The sequence below is a fragment of the Heterodontus francisci genome, chromosome 34 (assembly GCF_036365525.1).
Source record: "Heterodontus francisci isolate sHetFra1 chromosome 34, sHetFra1.hap1, whole genome shotgun sequence".
NCBI classification, from domain to species: domain Eukaryota; kingdom Metazoa; phylum Chordata; class Chondrichthyes; order Heterodontiformes; family Heterodontidae; genus Heterodontus; species Heterodontus francisci.
The window spans coordinates 35,626,368-35,638,268 of NC_090404.1; the positions used below are offsets into that span (position 1 = coordinate 35,626,368).

Genomic DNA, 11,901 nt, shown 5'->3' on the forward strand with positions numbered 1-11,901 from the left:
TGTTGATTCAGTCCCGTCCCTCACAGATCGCCTGACATTTTAAACATTCCAAATTAAAGATCCAGCCAAATTGTACCATCTATTAACCCCCGAATAAGGCTAACCAAACCAGGTGTCTATAGATCAACAAATTAACTGTATAATTAGAAAAACTAAATTCTTAAACACTACTGACATATAAATAGTTAAAACAGAAAAAATAGTGACTTTGCATATTTATGCTCCTGCCGAAGTGAAATCTTCCGATATGGAATAGTCCAATGTTGCTTGAAGTCCTCACAGCCGTGTGATGGGGGGAGAAAATAAAAGTTTCTTCAACAGTAGAACAGTCCACAGTCTAGTTCAGCAGTTGAATTGATGCTGTTCTTCTCCAGCAATAAATTTCAACAATTACAGTTCAGTAGTTAAAGGAATTGGATATTTTTTTTTAGAAATTAATCTGGCTTGACATCAGAATTCTGAGAGAATAATAAATAGGGTTTAAATAAACCAAGAGAGAGCTCTCTTTTCCTTCAGTATATGCTGGATGATAATCTGTGTCTGTCTCTGTTAACGGTGTCTCAAATGCTAGTTTTTCAACTAGTTTCAAATGTCAATTGGAAACAATGCATCTCTCGATCTTCAGTCTGAGTGGCTGCATCCCGGGGCAACGAGAATACATTCTTTGACTCAGTCTCTGGAGCTTGTTGCCTTCAAGCAGCACTGCTCCTTTTCCAGCCTTAAAGGCACACTGCATTCTTCCTGGAAAAAAAAATACAGGATCATCACACTCTGGACCAAGAGCTGGAAAGCGGGATTAGGCTGGATGGCTCCTTGTCAGCCAATGAGGACACGATGGGCCAAATGGCCTCCTTCCGTACTGTAAATTTCCAGGATTCTAAGTTGAGAAGCAGCCCCTTCGGGTAACGATACAGGGGCTGTAACCTCTCACAGTGAATATATACATGGCCCATGGACTCTTCAAGGCTGCAAACATCACATGCAGCCTGAGAGTGGGTGAAGCTGCTGAAAACCCTATTGTCCAGGATGCTCCATCTCCTGGGCACTCGGACCCAGTCGGAAACAGAATTTGTCAGGTCCTGTTTGCTCTCTGTGCCTTCACCAAGATGGCTGTGCTTGCACCCTGACCCCGCCCTGTCCAAGATGGCGGCCAGTGACCCCTCTCCCCCGGGCCTGTCACCATGAGGTAAACACGGGGCTTCTTGGCCTACCCCAGGTGTATATGAAGCCTCCCAGCCCACCCACGGCTCCAATTCCTCCCCTGTACCCACAATCTCCTCTCGCCTCCCGATCCACCTGGTCCATCTCAGTCCATCTCCATTACCTACGCTGGACATGCTCAGTGCACAGTTCGATCCCACGCCAATGCACCGGGCCCCTGTGGTCATTGAAAAGGGACTGACTCTTATCACGGGAGTCCTGGGTAATGAATCCTCCACTGAAAGCTCCAAATATTGAATGGATGATTTTGTGTCATCCCATTGAGATCAGGGCCAGAGAGACAATGGAGAAAATTATTAAATAAATTATACAGAAACCCGAGTGCCCGGGACATCAACTATGGTGTGAAGTACACTGGGAATTCTGTTCTTCACCCACATTTGGACTCAGGAATTAGAGGGATGTTTTCATAACTTGTAGTTGACACCAAACTGGATGATAGAACTAATAATGAGGAGGAGTGCACTGAAATCCAGGAAGACAGAAACAGGCTGGCAGACTGGACAGATAAATGGGAAATGAAATTCAACATCGTGAAATATGAGCTGGTTCATTGTGGGAGGAGGAATAAGGAGGCCAGTTATTGGTTAGAATGTAATTAAATGGAGCAGAGGAGCAAAGAGATCTGGGAACAGAGTCACATAAATCACTAAAAGGAGCAACACAAGTGGATAAGAGAGCAAAGAAAGAGCTGATGTTCTTTTCTCGAGGAATACAATGTAACGGCAGGGAGGGAATGTTACATTTATAGAGAACCTCACTTAGAAGGACTGTGAGCAGTTCTGGTCTCCAGATTAAAAAAGGATATTGAAGACTGAAGAAAGTGCAGAATAGATTTACAAAGATGTCACCAGAGAGGATGTTACTATCCAGCAAGATTGAGCAGGCTGGGGATCCTTTCTCTGGAAAAGAGAAGACGAGGAGGAGATCTGATAGAGGTCTTCAAAATTATCAGGGAGTCAGAACAAGGGGGCAGCAATATAATACAGACATTAACAGGTCAAATAGAGAATTTAGGAGGAATTTCTCTACTCAGAGTGGTGAGAATGTGGAACTCACTGCCATGTGGAGTGGTTGAAGGTGATAACAATGATGTGTTTAAGGGGAGGCTCAATGCATTTATGAGGGAGAAGGGAATAGAGGGATATGAGGGCAGGGTGGGATGATGTAATTAGATTGGGAGGAGGCTCATGTGGATTATAAACAGCAGCACAGACTAGAGGGGCTGAACGGCCTGTTTTTGGGCTGTAATTCTGTGTACATTCAGCCTGGGTGGATTAATGCTCAGGTTCACTGGGCCCAGGGGTGGATTAATGAAAGTTCTGGCTCTATGTTTTAGACGATGCTGCCGAGTACTGCAGGTGATGGAGAAGAGTTTCTCTCTATCTACCCTGTCAGTTTCAATTAATATCTTGAAAACTTGGATCAAATCACCCCTTAATCTTCTGAATTCCAGGGACTACAACCCTCACAGTGAGGTGATTCATTCTGGCAGAAGGAATAGGGAGAGGCAACATACACTTAATGGTACAGTTCTAAAGAGTTTGCAGGGATAGAGGGACCTGAGGGTTCATGTGCAGAGATCACTGAAAGTGGAAGGATGTATTGAGGGAACAGTTGGCAAAGCAAATGGGATCTTGGGCCTCATAAATAGAGGTATTGAACACAAAAGGAAGGAAGTTATGCTGAACATTTATAAAGCTCTGGTTAGGCCACAACTAGAGTATTGCATCCAGTTCTGGTCACCACACTTTCGGAAGGATGTGAAGGTCCTTGAGAGGGTGCAGAGACTTATCAGAATGGTTCCTGAGATGAGAGAATTTAACTACAAGGTTAGGTTGGAGGAACTGGTGTTGTTCTCCTTGGAGCAAAGGAGATTGAGGGGAGATCTGATAGAGGTGTTGAAAATGATGACAGGTTTAGATAAGGCAGACCAAGAAAAGCTGTTCCCATTAGCTGATGATACAAGGATTAGTGGACACAGATTCAGGTTTTGAGATACAGGAGGGATGTGAGGAAGCAGTTTTTTTACACAGTGAATGGTAATGACCTGGAACTCACTGCCTACGAGGGTGGTGGAAGTGGAGACGATCAATGATTACAAAAGGAAATTAGATGGGCACTTGAGGGAAATAAACCTGCAGGACTACGGGGATAGAGTGGGGGAATGGGACTGACTGGATTGTTCTACAAAGAGCTGGGATGGAATCAAAAAGATCAATGTCCTCCTTCTGTGCTGTAATGACTATGATTCATTTGTGTAATCTCTCCTCGTAATTTAACCCTTGGAGTCCAGGTATCATTCAGGTAAATCTACACTGCACTCCCTCCAAGGCCATTATATCCTTCCGAAGGTGTGGTGCCCAGAACTGAACACAATACTCCAGGTGTGGTCTAACCAGGGCTTTGTGTATCTCAGTGCTTTTCCAGTCTCACTGATACCTGAAATCTTTTCCCACAGACAGAACAGACAAACCTTTCTCCTTCCACATTCAAAGGATGATGATATTCAGGTCCTGATGTATCGAGTGACTCTGTCAGATCTTGATCTGATGTTTGGCTCGAGATTCCCCATCTGCATATCCCCTGCTTCTAAGCCCCTGTAAAAGGAGTTAACAAAAACCATCACTGTCAGTCCAGGATAGAAATTCACAACATTCTCTCCTCCTGCTTCCTGGCCCAGGATGACTGTGCATGCACCCTGCTGTACATTGTCCTGAGGGAGGCCACACACCAGCCTGGATTCACGTCTGCGGCTGCAGAAACGCCTGTGTATTCCCCTATCAAATCTCCGATCACTATTGCTCAGTCAGTCAGCTTTGTGACCCTCTGTGAAGCTGATCCAACTGTGCTGCCATGGCCTTGACTCTGGCTGCACTCCTTAGATGAACCATCACTTTCATCAGTATTCAGAACTGAATACTGGTTGGAGAGTGAGATGCACTCAGGGGTCTCCTGCATTCCCTGTCTGTTTCTTCTTGACTGTCAGTTGGCCACCCATTGCCTCTCTCCCTGCATACTCTTAAGCTGCAGGGTGACCATATCTATAAACGTGCTGTCCACAAATCTCTCACCTCATGGGTGCACCGCAGTGACACCAGCTGCAGTTCATGCTCCGAAAACCGGAGCTCGAACTGCTGCAACTTGTTTTATCTTCATCCATGTGATGTGGGTGTTGCTGGCTCGGCCAGTATTTATTGTCCATCCCAAACTGCCCTTGACAACTGAGAGGCTCGCTCGGCCATTTCAGAGGGCATTTCAGAGTCAGCCACATTGCTGTGGATCTGGAGTCACATATAGGACAGACCAGGTAAGGACAGCAGCTTTCCCATCTCATGAACCAGATGGCTTTTTAATTGCAGATTTATTTATTGAATTTAAATGTCACCATCTGCCGTGGTGGGATTCGAACCCATGTTCCAGTGACATTACCCCGATGTCACCACCTCCCCCAATGATACTTCCTACACAAAAGGTTATCTGGAGTTGGCACATTACACAGGATGTGCACTCCAGAGGTCGGAGCAGCCCCACCATTGGCAGGAATTTGAAACTTTTAACCGCAAAGGCTTTTGTCATCAAAAAGGACTGTAATGTATCAGTGTGGTGTGAGATAGTCAAGTGTTGAATAAGTCAAGAAAATATCTTTGGAAATAGCTGACACCACAATTTACAATCCAAGTGCTATTTAGTTAATTGGGGATTTCTTTTAGTTTAGTTATTAGAACAAAAGACTGAAAATGTGAAATCTTGTGTAATTTATTAGTGTGGTCTGGGGATTCATATCTCATATTTTTCATATTGACAATCTGTGAGGTCTTAACAACTGGAAAGTGGGATGAACAGATACAATGGGCAGAATGGCCTCCTCCTGTGCTGTAAATAGAGTCAGAGAGTTATACAGCACAGAAACAGGCCCTTCGGCCCATCGTGTCCGTGCCGATCATCAAGCACCTAACTATTCTAATCCCATTTTCCAGCACTTGGCCCATAGTCTTGTCTGCTATGGCGTTTCAAGTGCTCATCTAAATACATGGTTAAATGTTGTGAGGGTTCCGGCCTCTACCACCTCTTCAGGCAGTGCTTTTCAGATTCCAACCACCCTCTGGGTGAAACTTTTTTTTTCCCCACAAATCCTCTCTAAACCTCCTGCCCCTTACCTTAAATCAATGTCTCCTGGTTATTGACACCTCCACGAAGGGAAAAAGTTTCTTCCTATCTAACCTATCAATGCCCCTCATAAATTTGAATACCTCAATCATGTCCCCCTTCAGCCTTCTCTGCTCTAATGAAAACAACCCCAGCCATTTCAGTCTCTCTTCATACCTGAAATGCTCCAGACCAGGCAACATCCTTGTGATACTTCTCTGCACCCTCTCCAGTGCAATCACATCCTTCCTATAGTGTGGTGCCTAGAACTGTACACAGTACTCCAGCTGTGGCCTAACTAGCGTTTTATACAGTTCCACCATAACCTCCCTGCTCTTATATTCTATGCCTCAGCTGATAAAGGCAAGTATCCCATATGCCTTCCTAACCACCTTATCTACCTGTGCTGCTGCCTTCAGTGATCTATGGACAAGTACACCAAGGTCCCTCTGACCCTCTGTACTTCCTCGGGTCCTACCATCCATTGTATATTCCCTTGCCTTGTTACTCCTCCCAAAATGCATCACCTGACACTTCTCAGGATTAAATTCCATTTGCCACTGCTCTGCCCATCTTACCAGCCCATCGATATCGTCCTGTAATCTAAGGCTTTCCTCCTCACTATTTACGACATCACCAATTTTCATGTCAACTGCGAATTTACTTATCATGCCTCCTATATTCACATCTAAATCATTAATGTACACTACAAACAGTAAGGGTCCCAGTACCGATCCCTGCGGTACACCACTGGTCTCGGGTTTCCACTCGCAAAAACAACCCTCGACCATCACCCTCTGCCTCCTGCCACTAAGCCAATTTTGGATCCAATTTGCCAAATTGCCCTGGATCCCATGGGCTCTGACCTTCTTAACCACTCTCCCATGTGGGACCTTATCAAAAGCTTACTGAAGTCCATGCAGACTACATCAACTGCTTTACCCTCATCTACACACCTAGTCACTGCCTTGAAAAATTCAATCAAGTTAGTTAGACACGATCTCCCCCTGACAAAGCCATGTTGACTATCCCTGATTAATCCCTGCCTCTCCAAGTGGAGATTAATCATGTCCCTCATAATTTCTTCCAATGTTTTCCCAACCACTGATGTTAGACTCACTGGCCTGTAAGTACCTGGTTTATCCCTGCTACCCTTCTTGATAATGGCACCACATTCGTAGTCCTCCAGTCCTCTGGTACCTCTCCTGTGACCAGAGAGGATCTGAAAATTTATGTCAGAGCACTTGCTCTCTCCTCCCTTGCCTCACATAACAGCCTGGGATACATCTCATCTGGGACTGGGGATTTATCCACTTTTAAGCCCGCTAAAACAGCTAATACTTCCTCACTTTCAATGCTAATATGTTCAAGTGTATCACAATCCCCCTCCCTGATCTCTACACCTACATCATCTTACTCCATAGTGAACACAGATGCAAAGTAATCATTTAAAACCTCACCTATGTCCTCCGACTTCACACACAGATTGGCACTTTGGTCCCTAATGGGCCCCACTCTTTCACTGCTTATCCTCTTGCCCTTAATATACTTAGAAAATGCCTTAGCGTTTTCCTTGATATTGCCCGCCAGTGTTTTTTCATGCCCCCTCTTTGCTCTCCTAATTACTTTTTTTTGTACCCCCCCCCCCCCCCCCACTCACCCACCCCCCAAACTACACTTTCTATACTCCTCCAGGTCCTCTGCTGTTTTCAGCACTTTGAATCTGGCATAAGCCTCCTTTTTTTTTTCTGATCCAATCCTCTATATCCCTTGACATCCAGGTTTCCCTGGACTTGTTGGTCCTACCCTTCACCTTTACGGGTACACGTTGCCTCTGAACCCTCACTATTTCCTCTTTGAATGACTCGCACTGGTCTGATGCAGACTTTCCTACAAGTAGCTGCTCCCAGTCCACTTTGGCCAGATCCTGTTTTATCATATTGAACTCGGCCTTCCCCCAATTCAGTACTTTTATTTCCAGCCCGCCTTTGTCTTTTTCTTAGAGTTATGGTCACTATCCCCGAAATGCACCCCCACTGACACTTCTACCACTTGTCCAGCATCATTCCCTAGGATTAGGTCCAGTACTGCGCCTTTTCTTGTTGCACTTTCTGGGTACTGGCTCAAAAAAGTCTCCTGTATATATTTTAAGAACTCCGCCCCCTTGAAGTCTTTTACACTCAGACCATCCCAGTTGATATCAGGTAAGTTGAAATCCCCTATTATTACTCCATTATTTTTACACCTCTCTGAGATTGGCCTACATATCTGCTCCTCTATCTCTCCCTGACTGTTTGGAGGCCTGCAGTACACTCCCAGCCAAGTGATTGCCCCCTTTTTGTTTTCAAGTTCTACTCATCTGGCCTCATTTGAAGAACCTTCTCAGATATCATCCCTCCTTCGACAGGTTTGCGTCTGCCTGCAATGAATTTGGCCTAACCATCAGCCTCAAGAAAACGAACATCATGGGGCAGGACGTCAGAAATGCTCCATCCATCAATATTGGCGACCACGCTCTGGAAGTGGTTCAAGAGTTCAGCTACCTAGTCTCAACTATCACCAGTAACCTGTCTCTAGATGCAGAAATCAACAAGCGCATGGGTAAGGCTTCCACTGCTATGTCCAGACTGGCCAAGAGAGTGTGGGAAAATGGCGCACTGACACAGAACACAAAACTCCGAGTGTATCAGGCCTGTGTCCTCAGTACCTTGCTCTACGGCAGCGAGGCCTGGACAACGTATGCCAGCCAAGAGCGACGTCTCAATTCATTCCATCTTCGCTGTCTTCGGAGAATACTTGGCATCAGGTGGCAGGACTATATCTCCAACACAGAAGTCCTTGAAGCGGCCAACACCCCCAGCTTATACACACTACTGAGTCAGCGGCGCTTGAGATGGCTTGGCCATGTGAGCCGCATGGAAGATGGCAGGATCCCCAAAGGCACATTGTACGGCGTGCTCGCCACTGGTATCAGACCCACCGGCCGTCCATGTCTCCGCTATAAAGACGTCTGCAAACTCGACATGAAATCGTGTGACATTGATCACAAGTCGTGGGAGTCAGTTGCCAGCATTCGCCAGAGCTGGCGGGCAGCCATAAAGACAGGGCTAAATTGTGGCGAGTCGAAGAGACTCAGTAGTTGGCAGGAAAAAAGACAGAGGCGCAAGGGGAGAGCCAACTGTGCAACAGCCCCGACAAACAAATTTCTCTGCAGCACCTGTGGAAGAGCCTGTCACTCCAGAATTGGCCTTTATAGCCACTCCAGGCGCTGCTTCACAAACCACTGACCACCTCCAGGTGCGTATCCATTGTCTCTCGAGATAAGGAGGCCCAAAAGAAGAAAGAAAAGAAAGAAACTGCAGTAATTGACTCCTTGATCAACAGTGCAATGCGACCGCCTCTTTTATCCCTTCTCCTGTCACACCTGAAGATTCTATACCCTGGAATATTGAGCTGCCAGTCCTGCCCTTCCCTCAACCATCTCCGTGATAGCAACTATATCATCCCATGTGCTAATCAACACCCTCAATTCATCTGTCTTGCATTAAAATAAATGCAATCCAGCCTTGCATTTGTCACTTGTGCCTTAACAGGTCTATATTTGCTCTGCCGAACAGACTGACTCAGTTTCTCTTCGAGATTTGACTGAGCATCACCCGCTCCTATACCTCCACTCTGTATCCCATTCCTCTGCCAAATGTGTTTAAACTGCCCCCAACAGCACTCGTAAACCTCCCAGCAAGGATGTTCGTCCAACTTATACGGGTCCCACCTTTGCCAGAAACAGACCCAGTGATCCAGGAAGCTAAAGCCCTCCCTCCTGCACCATCTCTTCAGCCACGCATTCATCTGCTCTATCCTCCTATTCCGATACTCACTAGCATGTGGCACTGGAGTAATCCAGAGATTACAACCTTTGAGGTCCTGCTTTTTAATCTGCCACCTAGCTCCCTAAATTCTTGTTTCAGGTCTTCATCCTCTTTTTACCTCCGTCGTTGGTACCAATGTGTTCCACGACCTCTGAATATTCGCCCCCCCTTCAGAATGTCCTGCAGCCATTCCGTGACTAACTTGACCCTAGCACCAGGGAGGCAACATACCATCCTGAAGTCATATTTGTCGCCACAGAAATGCCGATCTGTATCCCTTACGATAGAATCCATTATCAGTATAGTTCTTCCAGTCCTTTTCCTCCCCTGCTGTGCAGCAGAGCCATGCGTGGTAACACAAACTTGGCTGCTGCTGCTTTCCGCTGGGAGGTCATTCCACCCAACAGTATCCAAAGTGGTCTATCTGTTTGAGAGGGGGATGGCCACAGGGGACTCCTGCACAACCTGTCTGCGCCTACTACTCCATCTGGTGGTCACCCATCTCATTTCTGCCTGTGCAGCCATTACCTGCAGTGTGACCACCTCTCTAAACGTGCTATCCACAACGTCCTCAGCATCGCCGATGCTCCACAGTGAATCCACCTGCAGCTCCATAATGCGGGTAGTCAGTAGCTGCAGCTGGATCCACTTCCTGCACACATGGTCGTCAGGGACACTGGAAGCATCTCTGATTTCCCACATCGCGCAGGAGGAGCATATCACGGGGCTGAGCTCTCCTGCCATGACTTACCTTTAGATTATTTAGTTACTCCCTTTAAAAAATATTAATTACACGAGAGGATTGTTCTACTCCAAACACTACCCACGACAATCTAAATTACTCTAATTTAAAAAAAACACACTCTTAGAACTCACTTTATCACTCGAGGTCTTTTTTTAAACAACTTTCCCCTTATTTTTTAAAGCTAATTAAATTGACTAACAGTTGTTAATTACCCAACCAATCACAAACAAAGAACAAAGAACAGTTCAGCACAGGAACAGGCCATTCGGCCTGTACATGGGTTTCTGCTGGGTGCTCTGGTTTCTTCCCACAGCCAAAGATTTGCAGGTTGATAAGTAAATTGGCGATTGTAAATTGCCCCTAGTGCAGGTAGGTGGTAGGGGAATTGAGGGCTTGTGGTAGGAATATGGGATTAATGTAGGATTAATATAAATGGCTGGTTGATGGTCGGCACAGACTCGGTGGGCCGAAGGACCTGTTTCAGTGCTGTATCTCGAAATAAATAAATAATAAACCTCAATACTTAAAAATAAAAGACGGCTCATCGGCTACTTACTTCCCTTCTATTGGTGTCAGTTAAATCTCAGGAAGCTGCCCCTTATTCTGATGAAAACTGGAATGTTTAATTTCCAGCTCCTTGGACAAATTTCCTAATTTTGGAGAAAGGGAAACAAAGTTACAAAACTTACCAGCCAATCAACTCACAGGCTTCCTGACTCGGTGGAAACGGGAGAAGAAACTGGGAAATGGCGGCTCGGAGACTGAAGTCGCTGCACCATCGCTTTAATGCGGCCCCTCCCTTCCCCCGGGGTTCTCGCCGAACCCGGCGGCTCTGATTCAGGGCCTGAGAGCGGTTGAAACTCGGTGTTATCGAGGCTGCGCTCAGATTCCGGGAACGGCACCGCGCATGCTCCGCGGAGACAGACGACTCCGTGAGGCGGAGCCTTCTGACGCGTGCGTGTTGCGGTTCTTGGGGTGGAGATAGGCCGTATTTCTGCGCGCGGTGCATTCTGGGCACTATAGGCTGCCATTTACCAGTCGGGGAATGGACGGGTAGTTCATGGTTCATCCTCAGAAAAGTAAAATGGTATAAAGCAGCAAACATATATTAATGGCGCGTTTGCTGGCAACGAAACCAAATAGGTGCTGCATCACTGGTACATGCGCAAATGCAACCTCATCGACTGAAACGTCACTGTGCCTCAGGCAGCTGCCAGGAGTAAAGATGGCACTGCTGAATTTGACACAAAACGCGAATCAAATCCAAACCGCCTCAATGGTCGCATTCAGGTCCCTGCTCCCTTCCATGATCACCGCTTTAATCACCGCATTCAGTTTCATGCTCAATCACAGCTTATCTTCCCCGCTCCCTCCGATGCCCTTTGACTCGTCATTTTCGATGACTCTCCCACTCCCTTCCAGCGCTTATATTGGGAAGTTCAATGGCGGGGCTTCAACCCAACATTGTCGGCGTTAAAAAAAAATGTTCACGGTTCACGGCATTGGAGTCCAGGCATGCGCAGTGCCGAACTACTTTTCGCGGAAGCGCAATGCCAAGCAGTGTGAGTGATGGCGGCGGACAAGGTCCTTGTGAGTTGCATCACACACTACACCCCCTTTTCCTCCGAGGATGTTTCACTGTCGTTGTGTTGCTGAGTGTTTCGAAACTCTGTCTGCTAGAGCTGGAGGAGATTATAGAGATAGTGAGGCGTGAGGGTATGGAGAGATTTGAAAGCAAGGATGAGTATTTTAAAATTGAGGTGCTATTTAACTGGGAGCCTGTGTAGGCCAGTGAGCACAGTTGTGATGGGTGAACAGGACGTGGTTCGAGTAACGACACAGGCAGCAGAGTTTTGGATGATCTAAAGTTTATGGAGGGTAGAATGTGTGATGCTGGCCAGGAATGTGTTAGAATAG

At 46.4% G+C, this 11,901-nt stretch overlaps 1 long non-coding RNA gene across 1 annotated transcript; it reads right to left on the reverse strand.

Annotated features, from left to right (window-relative positions):
* Positions 1-10,875, reverse strand: LOC137349373 (uncharacterized). The gene is made up of 3 exons (XR_010969363.1): positions 10,674-10,875; positions 3,698-3,821; positions 1-741 (listed from the first exon to the last, which is right to left on the reverse strand). It is a non-coding gene; the product is annotated as an uncharacterized lncRNA (long non-coding RNA).
* Positions 10,876-11,901: the final 1,026 nt, after the last annotated feature.